Raw genomic sequence first — 15986 nt, 5'->3', positions numbered from 1 at the left:
TGGCACGTAAAAGGCACTCACTACACTCTCGGAGTGTTATAGGGATGTAGACACACCAACACCAGTTGTCAAGCGATGGTCGGGGGACAAACACAGACACACAAATACATAACACACACACACACAAACATATACATATGTATATCTATATATATATATATATATATATATATATATATATCATCATCATCATCATCATCGTTTAACGTCCGCTTTCCATGCTAGCATGGGTTGGACGATTTGACTGAGGACTGGTGAAACCGGATGGCAACACCAGGCTCCAATCTAATTTGGCAGAGTTTCTACAGCTGGATGCCCTTCCTAACGCCAACCACTCCGAGAGTGTAGTGGGTGCTTTTACGTGTCACCTGCACGAAAACGGCCACGCTCGAAATGGTGTCTTTTATGTGCCACCCGCACAAGCCAGTCCAGGGGCACTGGCAACGATCTCGCTCGAAAATCCTACGGGAGCCAGTCAGGCGGTACTGGCAACGGCCACGCTCAAAATGGTGCATCTCATGTGCCACCCGCACAAGAACCAGTCCAGGGGCACTGGCAACGATCTTGCTTGGCTTGCCGGGTCTTCTCATGCACAGCACATTTCCAAAGGTCTCGGTCAGTAGTCATCACCTCAGTGAGGCCCAATGTACGAAGGTCTTGCCTCACCACCTCAGCCCAAGTCTTCCTGGGCCTACCTCTTCCACGGGTTCCCTCAACTGTTAGGGTGTGGCACTTTTTCACGCAGCTATCTTCATCCATTCTCACCACATGTCCATACCAGCGCAATCGTCTCTCTTGCACACCACAACTGATGCTTCTAATGTTCAGCTTTTCTCTCAAGATACTTACACTCTGACGGGTATTCACATTGACATTACACATCCAACGGAGCATACTGGCTTCATTCCTTGCGAGCTTACGTATGTCCTCAGCAGTTACAGCCCATGTTTCACTGCCATGTAGCATGGCTGTTCGTACGCATGCGTCATACAGTCTGCCTTTTACTCTGAGTGAGAGTCCCTTTGTCGCCAGCAGGGGTAAGAGCTCTCTAAACTTTGCCCAGGCTATTCTTATTCTAGCAGCTACACTTTCAGCGCACCCACCCCCACTACTAACTTGGTCGCCCAGATAGCGGAAGCTATCGACTACCTCTAGTTTTTCACCCTGGAATGAGATAGAAGTTGTTTCCTGATTGTTTACAGTCTTTATTGCACCTGAACATCTGCCACAAACAAAAACTAACTTGCTAGTTAACCTGCCTTTGATGTTGCTGCACCTCTTATGTGTCCATAGCTTGCACCGGGTACATCTTATAGAGTTACTACCTACTCCTTTTCTACATACTGAGCAGGGCCATCTACCTGAAGGGGTTTGTGTTTTATCTACCTTCCTACTTATTAGGATTTTGGTTTTAGCTAGGTTGACTCTAAGGCCCTTCAATTCTAGACCTTGCTTCCACACCTGAAACTTCTCCTCTAGTTCTGATAGTGACTCCGCAATTAGGGCAAGGTCATCAGCATAGAGGAGCTCCCAGGGGCAACCTGTCTTGAACTCCTCTGTGATTGCCTGGAGGACTATGATAAATAAGAGGGGGCTATATATATATATATATATATATATATATATATACATACATACATACATGTACATATATATACATATATATATTTACATACACACACACACACATATATATGTATGTGTGTGTGTATATATATATATATATATATATATATATCATCATCGTTTAACGTCCGTTTTCTATGCTGGCATGGGTTGGATGGTTTGACTGAGGTCTGGAGAGCCAGTGGCTGCACCAGGCTCCAATCTGGTAATGTTTCTACAGCTGGATGTCCTTCCTAATGCCAACCACTCTGAGAGTGTATTGGGTGCTTTTTATGTGCCACTGGCATAGGAGCCAGTCAGGGGGCACTGGCATCAACCACGTGACACATAAGGATAAGCATATTAAAAGGGGACTGTGGGAAAACTCATTTAAATAAAAGGGATCCTTGGTAGTGAAAAGGTTGGGATCCACTGGTATAGTGACTCAATAGTCATGCAAGATTATTGCATTGATTCCATTTAACTGTGGTGGCCATCATGCATTACCACACAGGACATCAAATTGCTTTCTCAGAGCTATTGTTGATTGCTGGGTACTCTATACTGGAATGGTGTACCTCAGGTACTATTTCTGAAATACTTAAGATATCACTTAGGAGGCACTATACAAGCAAGTACCTGTGGACGTGGCGTAATGGCGGAGTTCTGGTGATAAAATTAAGGGATTTCACCATTTCTTTTCCATGTTCCTTTTACAAAATTATGGGATGTCACTGTTGTCATTTACAGTCAATTTACTTACGATATTTAAACCCCTAAACTGCATGTGAATTGTGTTCTGTGCATTAGCAACCCAACCTGAGCAACTCCCTCTTGGTTGTTCTTCTGGCTGTTTGACTGCCAGCCTGCCTATCTCCCTGTCTCCCTCCCTCCCTTTCTGTCTGTCTGTCTCTCTCATCTGTGTCTGTCTCTCTCATCTGTGTCTGTCTCTCTTTCTCTCACATACACACACAGACACACTCAGATAACAGCATGGGGCATGCATTAACATGTGATTAGCTTTTCTGCTATCTTGTATATTCGTTTAGGTATATATTAGTGCTGGTGTGTGTTAAATTAATATTTATATAATTAGTGTTTCTGTATAATGATGTAAATGAATAGTTATATACTGACACAATTATCTGTGCAACAAGTGTGTGTGTGTGTGTATGTGTCTATCTATCTATCCATCCATCCATCTCTTTTTCCATATATATATCAACATCATCATTATTGTTGTTTAACGTCCGCTTTCCATGCTAGCATGGATTGGACAGTTTGACTGAAAACTGGCAAGCCAGAAGGCCGCACAGGGGTCCAATCCAATCTGGCAAGGTTTCTACGGCTGGATGCCCTTCCTAATGCTAACCTCTCCGTGAGTGTACTGTAGTGGGTGCTTTTTACGTGCCACCAGAACAGGAGCCAGTCAGGCGGTACCAGCATCGACCACGCCTGAATGGTGCTTTTTACATGCCACTGGCCCGGGACCAGTCAGCCGATGTGTGTGTGTGTATTCTTTCTTTTACTCTTTTTTTTCTGTTACTTGTTTCAGTCATTTGACTGTGGTCATGCTGGAGCACTGCCTTCAGTCAAACAAATTGAGCCCAGGGCTTATTCTTTGTAAGCCTAATACTTATTCTGTTGGTCTCTTTTGTCAAACCACTAAGTTACGGGGTACATAAGCACACCAACATCAGTTGTCAAGCGATGGTGGGGGGGGGGGGATAAGCACAGACACACAAATACATACATAGATATATATATATATATATATATATATATATATAAGGTTTTTAACTTTTAAATTTTCATATTCAAAAGAGACAGATATATACTACGGGCTTCTTTCAGTTTCCATCTACCAAATCCACTCATAAGGCTTTGGTCAGACCGAGGCTATAGTAAGAAGACACTTGCCCAGGGTGGGACTGAACCTAGAACCATGTAGTTGGGAAGCAAACTTACGGCTAATTTGAATCATAATGCATGTGTAAGTGTGTACACATTTATATAGTTAAGTATAAAAGTGTTCTGTGCTTCATTTATGACTAAAACCTTGTTATAATGAAGGCCTGATAATGCAAACATTGAATAACCCAAGATTTACAGAGGAAAAACTCTGCAATGTTCCCATTGCATGCTCGTCTACAGAATTATCCCCCTAAATTTGAACCTCCTAATATGGTATCAGCTCGTTAGTGTGCACAATAAATAAATAGGTACAAGTGAGGCTGTGTGGTAAGAAGGCGGGGGAGCTGGCAGAATCGTTAGCACGCCGGGTGAAATGCTTAGCAGTATTTCGTCTGTCTTTGCGTTCTGAGTTCAAATTCCGCTGAGGACAACTTTGCCTTGCATCCTTTCAGGTGTCGATAAATTAAGTACCAGTTATGCATTGGAGTCGATCTAATCGACTTAATCCCTTTGTCTATCCTTGTTTGTCCCTTCTATGTTTAGCCCCTTGTGGGCAATAAAGAAATAAGAAGTTTGCTTTCCAGCCACAACCACATAGCTCCGGGTTCAGTCCCACTGTGTAGCACCTAGGGCAAGAAGCCTGCTGTGTGGGTTTGTATTTGTCCCCCACTACTTGACAACCAATGTTGGTTTGTTTACATGCCTGTAACTTAATGGTTCAGCAAAAAGAGACCAATAAAATAGAAGGCTTTAAAAAAAGTTCTGGGGTCTTCCATTCAACTAAAAGATTCTTCAAGGTGGTGCCCCAGCATGGCCGCAGCCAAATGACTGAAGCAAGTAAAAGATAAATAAATAAATGCATGTGTCAGTCGCATTTGGTTTACTTTTGGGTTCCAGTTTCTGGTTTTTGTTTCATCATACTGCAATCATAGGCGCAGGAGTGGCTGTGTGGTAAGTAGCTTGCTTACCAACCACATGGTTCCAGGTTCAGTCCCACTGTGTGGTACTTTGGGCAAGTGTCTTCTACTATAGCCTCAGGTCAACCAAAACCTTGTGAGTGAACTTGGTAGATGGAAACTGAAAAACGCCCGTCGTATATATATGTATATATATATATGTATGTATGTATGTGTTTGTTTACGTCCCCGTAACTTAGCGGTTCAGCAAAAGAGACCAATAGGATAAGTACTAGGCTTACAAAGAATAAGACCTGGGGTTGATTCATTTGACTAAGGTATTATTATTATTATTATTAAGTTCATTGCTTGGAATCGAACTCGGAATTTTGGGGTTAGTAGCCTGCACTCTTAACCACTATGCCATATGCCCATGGGCAATTATGGAATGAATTTTAGGGCTTATAAATCTAATATTTTCCTGTCCTTCCTTAACACCAGTTCCCATATGCTACTCATATTTGCACTCGGTCTGCTTAGGAGGTTGTTGTGTCCTAGCATATGTGCTGCTTCTTTTAGTTTTCGTATTTTCCAGTGGTGTTCCCTGTCTATTATTTTAACTTCATCCCACAGGGGGAGGTGGTTTCCATTTTTCCATACATGATCAGCTATACCCGATTTATCGATATCTCCTCGTGTCACAGCTTTGCGATGTTCTTCTACCCTTATTTTGAGGGGGCGACATGTTTCGCCTTTGTATAACCTACCACAGCTGCATGGGATGGAGTACACGCAGTTTTTGGTCATATTCTCTTCTGTTGGTGGTTTTACCCGAAGGAGTTATTTGCAAAGTGTTGTATTACTCTTGAATACTGTCTTGATGTCATATGGGCCGCATATCTTTTGTATCTTTTCAGAGAGGCCTTTCACATAGGGTAGACAGACTGTGGACAGTTTATTGGTTTTGTCCTCTCTCTTCTTCGTAATTGGAATGGATGGAATACTTTTGGGGTAGTTGTTGCTTAACAGATCGTTATTGAGCTTGATCATTTCTTCGTGGTGTGTAACCGCTATGCCTTATGCCCACGGGCATATGACGTAGTGGTTAAGAGCACGGGCTACTAATCCCAAGATTCCGAGTTCGATTCCAAGCAGTGATCTGAACAATAATAATAATAATAATAATAATAATAATAATAATAGTAATAATAATAATAATAATAATAATAACATCGAAAAATACCTTAGGAATGAGAACCCAGATTCAAAATTTCCCCAAGACACCTAAAGAAGGCTGGAGGGTGTAGTAACGCCTGCGCATGCGTAGAATTAATAAAGCAAGCGTTTCCCGCTAAATTCATTCTCTTTCACGCTGGCCAGCGATTGAGCATGGACGTGTGTTTAAAGCTGTCTCTACATCTTTCGGTCTTATACTCGACAGCTCGTTATTCTCATCTCTAAAGATGTATAACTAAATATATGTATGTTTTACCAAGTAAATAAATGTTGTTTAAGTTGTTTAGTCTGGAGTTCAGCGTTCCGTCTATTTCTTCAATTTTATAGTAGAAAGTCAGGTATACAATCTAAAGATGTATAACCCACTTTCTACTAAAAGGGTATATCAGCCGAAACGTGTTAACAACAAACAAGATGAGGACAAATATCCGTTGAATGTAAATAATACCAATTGTGTTTTTAATTTCTTAGCTTGCAATAATTATTCTTAAAGTACAGTAATTAATAAAATAATTATTCACGACTGTTGTTGTTCCACCGTATTATATTACGTGTAACCCAATATCGTTTGATAATAATCTAAAGCTGATGAAAGGAGGAGGAGGAATAATGAAGTCATGCTTTGTCAACTATGAAAAGTATAATGAGCGAATTGGAAAAAGCAAAAGTTTCCGTGCAAAAAGCACATGACACTTCTAAACTACCAACCACATGGTATTGGGTTCAGTCCCACTGCGTGGCACCTTGGGCCAGTGTCTTCTACTATAGCCTTGGGCCGACCAAAGCCTTGTGAGTGAATTTGGTAGACGGAAACTGAAAGAAGTCCGTCGTGTATATATGTATATATATGTGTCTGTGATTGTCCACCATCACCACCACCGCTTCACAACTGGTATTGGTGCATTTATGCTCCTGTAACCTAGCAGTTCAGCAAAACAGATTGATAAAATTGGGAGTTAATGTCAAGTGTCTGGATTGGTGATACGTCACAGCGTTGCCCGTCACTTAAAAAGCTTGGTGGTTCTCATGAATGGTTTGAAAAGTTTGAGAAACCACCTGATTTCCGTAGCATTACGGATATCAGAGGAATAATGAAGAATCGACATCAAGGATGCATGAAAATGTTCAATATAATCGAAGGGTGTGATAGGAAAAACGCTTGATTGCAAAAGCTATATTTTAATGTAAACAAATGTGAACCATTTGAGAAGCAGTTAACTTGTAAAATGTTTACGGTAAATTTTCAGATTAACACCCGCACGATTTTCACTAGGGTGTTAGGGTTACAGTTTTAGGGTCAGGGTTAGGGTTACGGACGGAATTCCCTAAAACCCTAATCGTAATCCTTACCCTAACCCTTAAAAATAACCCTAAAACCCTCACTCCCTAGTGAAAATCGTGAGGGTATTAATCTGAAAATTTACCATTTTTAATTTCAAAAGAGGAAAGCAAAGCATCAGGTTGTAATAAAATTCAAAGATCGCCACACATTGTTGTTAGGAAGAAATGCCAAATGGAGACTTTAAACTAAAGCCATTAATTGTTTATGATTCTGACACTCTTGGAACAAAGAAACGTCTGTAACAGTGATTCGAAACCGAACTGCAAGGTAACTGGTCAGACATCACAAGCAAGCTGCAATTGTTTCATGAGGTCAGTCCATTAAGCAGATAATCAGCGTGAAGCCGTTGCATGATTCAATTTTCTAGAATCTTCTCCTTGTGTCCTATAAAAAGCAGCTTCTCGGAGAGGTGTTGTCAGTTACTTCTTCATGCGGTCCGGGGAAATACATTTTCATTTAGCAACTCAACAAATTTATTCCCTCACACCAGACAACATTAACAAGTTATAACCCGCGACAGGTCTTTTTAAATTTAATCTGCCTGGTTCTATCGGAAGCAGAAAATCATGAGTCCTTCGGGAATTGTTTATTGAACGGTTCGTTAAACATTGCCTTGTTGCCAAATGTTACTGGGAGAATAATTATTTCCATTCAGTGCTTTCTTTAAATATTGGATCACTCCGAATGTAGGTACCTGTTGAAATCGTTTTCATCCCATTAATACGATTTCATAACTACAGTTAATGAATCGGGCAGTTTTTCCATTTCTAAGGCAAATTATCTCAGAAGATTTTTACAAATATTATCTGTATAAAAAAATCGAACAGCGAATTAAAGAAAAAACTAGAGCATTGTTAATGTTATTATTCGAGTTATAAGTGTGACGTGTGTGTAAATATGAGTGTAGAAATAAATGTATATGTGTGTGTGTAGAAATAAATAAATATATTATGCGTGTGTGTGTGTGTACAAATAGATATATAAATATGTGTGTGTGTGTTTATACAATGTTAGCGACGAGTTAACAAATGGCACCAAATTCAAAAATCGATTCATTGCATTTTAATGATGTCACCACCAAACTGTGTTAATAATATTCATACAACTGTGAAGTTGTTGAAGACACAACTATGAGAATCGATTCAATAAAACTGTCCTGTTGATATCATAACTAATTTTTCTAAACATCAATCACTTGTGAATACCACCGAGCGAAGTTCAAAGTGATAGCGAAAAGACTGATGACATGGGATACGACTGTTGTAGGCTCATAAATGAGTTGTGTGTATGTTTAGTAAAATACAGAATCCAAGGAAATCTGTGGTAACCACTATGCCTTATGCCCACGGGCATATGGCGTAGTGGTTAAGAGCGCGGGCCACTAATCCCAAGATTCTGAGTTCGATTCTACAGCAGGGAAAAATATCCATATACATATACACGAGTGTAGGACAAAAGCCCCTAGCACAAAAGCCCTCTAGGACAAAATCCCCACGGACAAAAGGCCCTCGGTGAAAGTGGACAAAAGCCCACGGTTATATTTTTCGATTATTTTTTCGTTTTTTTTCATCTTTTACTTGTTTCAGTCATTAGCTGCGGCCATGCTGGGGCACCACCTTGAAGAATTTTTAGTCGAATATAACGACCCCAGAATTAAAAAAAAATTTTTTTTCAACCAGCGCATGAAGGTAAGCCTAAAAGGTATCTCCACATGCTAGAAATAACAGCCAAATCTCTTGAAATTTTTTTTATAACTCCCTCCTTTTTTTTATATTTTCTGTTCTGCTCTATTTATTGCTTTTTATGCTCCGTCAATAATTTAACCTCTTTATTATGGCTGCTGCCGATGACATGCACTTTTCACGTACTTTGTGAGTCGGTTTGTCTTTTCCCAGCTTTAAAAAGAAAAATGGTTTTATGCATGATTGCTTTACAAAGGTAACTGAAAGCTTGGTATTTCTAAACTATTCGCTATTGGTATTTCTCTCTCAAACGAAACTTTTTATCGAATGTCTTTTGTTGATTATATTATAAGAAACTTGACTTGCTCCACTTTCAGTGATGTTGTTTTTACTTGTAGCTGCTGCGCCATTCATTCGGGGTAGGTTGAGCCAGCTCTGAGGAACGTGGTGAAACACGTTTCACCATGTTCCTCCACGTTCCTCACAAATGCTGACCACATCCGATGGTCGGCCATAACGTTCCAGCATGCAAAGTAATGCTTCTGCCTACGACCCAAATGTCCAGCTTGCAGATTTGACAAATGCCCCACTCGGAGAGCAAGCGCGTTGGATAGAGTGGACACAGTAACCATACTAGTCATTCGTTGTTGAAGTGCAGAGTTCATGTTCGAAGGTCTTCTCCTGTGTGTCAGCTCTTATCTGCTAGCTGGCATATGATGTGAGAGAGAGACTAGATCATGTCTTTACGGTCTGACATCTTGGTGAGAAAAGAGGAAGAGATGAGTCTCTGAAGCTTAATGTTGCATAATGCCCTCTATTGTCCAACTAATTAGGCAGCCGCCATCATGCATCGTTGTGTCTGTTTTATTGTCAGCCTAATTCACTGCAGTAGCGTAGCCAGAGTGTGACAGTTCGTCCAGAGCCAGTGGGGGGAACACTTGTCACAAGTAGACCCAAAAGTGTTACTCCATAAAAGCATCGCTTGGACGAACTGTCACACTCTGGCTGCGCTACAGCAGCGAATTAGGCCGACGATAAAACAGACAAAACGATGCATGATGGCGGCTGCCTAATTTGTTGGACAATAGAGGGCATTACGCAACATTAAACTTCAGAGACTCATCTCTTCCTCTTTTTTCACCAAGATGTCAGACTGTAAAGACATGATCTAGTCTCTTTCTCATATCACAAGCCAGCTAGCAGACAAGAGCTGACACACAGGAGAAGACCATGGCTTTCACACATCAAACCATCATTATTTATCATTCAGCTTGTATGGCCACATTAAAGGTATTTAGAGTTATCACCTTGTTCCATGTATTTCTTTATACCGTGTTCCTGTCAAATGAGATTACAGCCTTCTGAGTAGAGTCACATTAGATGGCACCACAACCATATCCGGATCTATTTTAAAATGGGGGCCACATTTTTCATTAATGTTTTACGTAGTGTTTTTGATACGGAAAGACTTTCAAACTTCGTATACTTATCTATTTTGTGTTATAGAACAGAAAAATATTTTTGTATTCGAATTTATTTCATGTAAAAAATTGTCTTATTTCGATAATTTCAACCAATCACTGACAAGTATTCAGTTGTTTACATTTACTCCTTTGGCTGATTAAGCGATGTAAAGCGTATTTAATCTCCATACCTTCGTTTTATTTGCTTTTTTCATTTTAAATTTGCTTTAACCCTAACCCTAACCCTAACCCTAACCTAGGGTTAGGGTTAGGGTTAATTGTTTCAGAATCGTTTGTTTATGTAGTCGGCACTTAATGTATATCGGCTGAATGGACGTCAGTGATTGGTTGGAATTACAGAAATACGACAACTTTAGCATGGAATAACTTATGGATTTCTTTTTTTTTTAAGAAGACTAAGAGAAAAAGATGTTTTATATGACACATTCTACCAGTGTTCCAAGTTTCAAAGTGTTTCGTTAATGAAAAATGTGGCCCCCGTTTTAAAAAAGATCCCCATATCCACCTAAAATGGCAACCCGACTTGGAACACAGATTATCTAACAGTTCCTTCTGTCCTATATTGTTCCTTTATGGTGCAGAGTAACCAGAGTTCTTTGCTTGCTTTCTCAGTGTCTGCATAAAACATGAAAACATGTCTTTACTGATAAACGAATAGATATGGCCATGTGATAAGGAGCTTGCTCCCAAACTACATGGATCCAGGCTCAGTCCCACTGAGTGGCATCTTGGGAAAATCTCTTGTACTATAGCCTAGGGTCGACCAAAGCCTTGTCAGTGAATTTTGGTAGAAAGAAACGGAAAGAAGCTCATTGTATATGTGTGTGTGTGTGTGTGTCTACATGTCTTTGTCTGTATTTGTCCCCTACTACCAGTGTTGGTGAGTTTACGTCCCTGTAACCCTGTGGTTCAGCAAAAAGGACCGATAGAATAAGTACTAGGCTTTTAAAAAATAATAAGCAATGAGGTGAATTCATTCACCCAAAAATTTCTTTGAGGCGATGCCCCAGCATGGCCGCAGTCTGAAACAAGCAAAAAATAAAGGATAAAAGATATTTATTCAAACAAACATCCATGCATACACAGACACACACACACACACACACACAGCTATACATGTAAGCACACACATACAGATATATGTAGACACCCGTACATACATTCATTCATATACACGCAGACATACACATATGTAATGATACATAAACTCATACACACACACACACACACACACACACACACACACACAAAATTTCAGATGTCATATTATCAGGGAATATTTTCCTAGTGATAACAAGATTACAAACACATGCATACAGACATACAGTTATATATCTCGAAGCATACATACACATGCACATATATATACATATACATAGATACACGCACACATAACAGAGTACGTTCGTAATAAAGTACATACATATATGTGTGTGTATATCTATACAGCAATTAAAGTTGTTTATGTATGAAATAGTGATAAGGTTTGTCTATCGAGGACAATTATCATCATCATCGACATCGTCGTCATCACCGTCATCATCACCATCATCATCATCATCGTCGTCATCGTCGTCATTGTCATCATCGTCATCGTCATCATCATCATCATCATCATTGTCGTCGTTATTATTATAATAATAATAATAATTATTATTATTATTAAGGTAGCAAGATGGCAGAATCGTTAGCATGCCGAGTAAAATGCTTGGTGGCATTTCGTCCATTTGTACGTCCTGAGTTCAAATTCCACAGAGGTCGACTCAACTTTTCATCATTTCGGGGTTGATAAAATAAGTACCAGTTGAGCACTGGGGGCTGGTGCAATTGACTATACCCCTCCCTTCAAATTTCAGACCTTGTGCCCTTTATTAGAAAAGGTTACTATCGAGAGGACAGGGTGAAAAAATGTATAGTTGCACTTCTTCCTGCTCTTTAAGTTCCAAGTTCAAATGCAACTGAGGTCAGCTTTGCCGTTCATCCCTTCAAGGTTGACAAAATAAAGTACCAGTCAAATACTGGAGTCAATGTAATTGACTTGTCTCTTCTACAAGCCTAGAAGAAATCTGTCCCTCTGACTTGGTACACATCATTGATGAAGCCCAAGAAGGCTGAAATGCATCTGACATTCTCGTGAATGCTCGAATGATGTTCACATCGCTCCACTAGTGTAGCTAGAGTGTGTACCACTCAAGGCGGCCCTTCCTTTTGCCACCCCCGGACTCCAACAAAAAACCCATACTGCCTACAGCAGACCTAAAAGCATCACCCCTTTAAAAGTGCCGCCTGTCTTGCTCCAATATATATTGTTTTGAAGGTGGTGAGCTGGCAAAAACGTTAGCATGCTGGGGGAAATGCTTAGCAGTATTTCGTCTGTCTATACGTTCTGAGTTCAAATTCCACTGAGATCGACTTTGCCTTTCATCCTTTCGGGGTTGATTAAATAAGTACCAGTTACATACTGGGGTCGATCTGATCGACTTAATCCCTTTGTCTGTCCTTGTTTGTCCCCTTTGTGTTTAGCCCCTTGTGGGCAATAAAGAAATAAGTATATATTGTTTTGAAGATATGTCTGTCATCAAGACACCTGAAGAAGGCAGGAGGGTATATCAGCCGAAACGTTGTGTTAACAGCAAACAAGATGAGGACAAATATCCATCAATTGTAAATAGTGTAAATAATGTAAATAAAATACATGGTGGTTGTATGACCACCTCCTGTACTTACACCTTGGATTCATAATGACGTCTGATGTGGCTTTTTAAACCAGACAATGTATTGAAAAGACACCCACATAGATTACATATCTGATTTGGACCACCAAGAGCTGCAGTGAAGTTCTGATCTTTGTGGATCTTAAAATGTCTTTTGAGGCCTCTGTTAGAATTGCAGACCTTATGGCATACGCAGGATTGACAGATATACATACAGACATACACACATACAGACACATGCATACATACATACATACATACATACATACAGACACGCACATACACACACATGCACACAAACATACATACATACATACAAACACAGACACACACACACATATATATATATATATATATATATATATATATATATATATACATATATATATATACACACATATATATATATATAAACTGGACCAGATAATGCAACTGCTTGGTTTTCAGTAGCGCACAGCTCTTGAATACCCCCCCCCCCCCCCGCCCCACACACACCTGAGAGACCTGCATAGAGTGGATATAGATGCCTTCAAAACAAAACTGGATCCTCTCATGAAGAGTTCCGGATGAGCCTACCATGCGGCAGGAAACACAGATGAGGGCAACAATATCAAACTCCCCCACTCACAAAATGCCACATATCAGAGGAGGTTTCAAGTAGTCAAAGTGTAGCAAAGCTAATGGTGGTGCCCCAGCATGGCCACAGCTCTTGAGCTAAAGCTTGTTAAAGAGTCAAAGAGTTACATATATGTGTGTGTGTGTTCTTTTATTCTTTTACTTGTTTCAGCTATTTGACTGCAGCCATGCTGGAGCACCACCTTTAGTCGAACAAATCGACCCTAGACACACATAAGTCCTGGACTTATTCTTTATAAGCCTAGTATTTATTCTATTGTCTCTCTTGTCGAACGGCTAAGTTATGAGAGATGTAAACACACCAACATCAGTTGTCAAGCGATGGTGGAGAGACGAACACAGACAAACAAATACATACATACATACATACATATATATATGTATATATACATATATATATATATATATATATATATATATATATATATATATATATATATATATATATACATATATATGTATGCATGTATGTATATATCTATACCTTTTGAGAAGGTACTTGAGGAGATGCATCTGCATCTACAATGCATTACAACTGATTGTACAGCATCTCAGTTGCAAGGTACCGGTGCATAATGGGCCAAAACAATTGTAAAGGTTGTGAATAAGGGGTCTTGTGAATTCCATTTTCTTTCTCTCATATACTCTCATACATATTATGTTGTCTCACATGAAATGTATTTTAAATGGGTTTCTTGTGAGTCATCTATAAATGGATTTTTAATCAGTTCCTATGTATATGCTTGTGTTTACTCATAATTCTTTTTCTTTCGAGACAATACTATTATTTAAAATTGTTACCCACGGCTCTTATGATAAATATCGAAACTGAACAATACCGAGCGATTTTCTTGTACGAATACAAGCTGGATCACGGAAGCTCTATGAAGCATCAAGCGGGCTTTTGGTAACGATTCTGTTGACAGAACTGTTTAGAGATGGTTCCAAAGATGTCGTTCAGGAAATGAAAGCTTTAAAAATGGACCAAGAGGCAGACCAAAATCGGTTATTCGGCATGATGAATTGAATGTTTTGGTTAAACGAAATCTGAGAACAACGGTTTGAAAAATCAGATCAGAGCTCCAGACATCTCCTGCAACTGCTTCTCGACACTTGAAGAAGATTGGAAAAGTCAAAAAGATGGATAGGTTTGTTCCCCATCATCTTAATGAGATTCAAAGAAACAGATGCCTTACAATAGTGTGTTCCATGTTGATTTCTCGGTTGGAAAGAGAACCATTTTTGTATTGGCTCTTTACCTTGTAATGAGAAATGGGTACTCTTTGATAACAGCAGGAGGACAGGACAGTGGTTAGATGCAGGAGAGTCACCAAAGCACTACCCAAAACCACCATTGCACCCTAAAAAGTTGATGGTCACTGTATGGTGGTCAACAAAGAGGGTTATTCATTATTCATTTTTGCAACAAGGAAAAACTGTAACAGCAACATCCTATTGTCAGGAAATTGATTGTATGCATGAAAAATGAAAAAAACAAGCAACGTTGATTAATGAATGAAGATGGCCCAATTTTGCTTCATGATAATACATGACCTCACACTTTTCAAGCTATGGTCACAAGTTGCAAAGCCGGAATTATGAAATTTTGGCACATCCTCCTTATTCTCCCGATATCTCTCCTACTGATTATCATATATTTAAACACTTTGAGCTTGCTATACGCAATAAAATAGGCTTAAATAAAGAAGAGGTAATTGAAGCATTCGAACAGTTTATCAGTGTAAAAGATGACAAATTCTTTGAAGTTGGGAGAGAACAAGGTGTCATCATTCCACTTTTCTCCTCCTTTGTACAGCCACACCTCGATTACTGCTGCCCCCTGTGGTCTCCCCATACAAAACAAAACATTGAATCACCCCAGAGGTCACTCACTAAACGAATTGAAGGCATGACTGATCTTGATTACTGGGACCGCCTTAAAGCCTTGAAGCTCTACTCTCTCCAGCGCCGCCGCGAGCGGTACATCATTTGTACGATGTGGAGAATATACCGCCAGCATTGTCCAAACGACCTGAACATTAGTTTCAAGGTTCATCCAAGGCTGGGACCACGAGCCATACGTCCCCTGCCCAATTCAGGATCACAACATATAAGTACACTGCGGCATAATTTCTTTTCCTCAACAGGCCCTGCCCTGTTTAACATTGTGCCGAAACAGATAAAAGAGGAAAAGGATCCTATCAGCTTTAAACGGAGTCTAGACAGCTTTCTTCAAAGAACACCAGACAAGCCACCCATACCTGGAAACAACTCACTCAATAAGAACTCACTACTTGAATGGACCAGAAACAAAACTTGACTGTAAACAGGATTTAGATAATCCTATCAGGTGGTGCTATTAAGTTAGACATGGCCTGGACTAATCTTTGGTCGAAACATATCTAAGTTTATCTAAGTTTATGCATTAGAGGAACATTTGGATGAAGGTCATAAATGAACAAAGATCATATTTTGAT

This window comes from Octopus bimaculoides, chromosome 1, assembly GCF_046866305.1.
Source record: "Octopus bimaculoides isolate indiv1 chromosome 1, ASM4686630v1, whole genome shotgun sequence".
NCBI classification, from domain to species: domain Eukaryota; kingdom Metazoa; phylum Mollusca; class Cephalopoda; order Octopoda; family Octopodidae; genus Octopus; species Octopus bimaculoides.
This window is presented reverse-complemented; position numbering follows the sequence as displayed.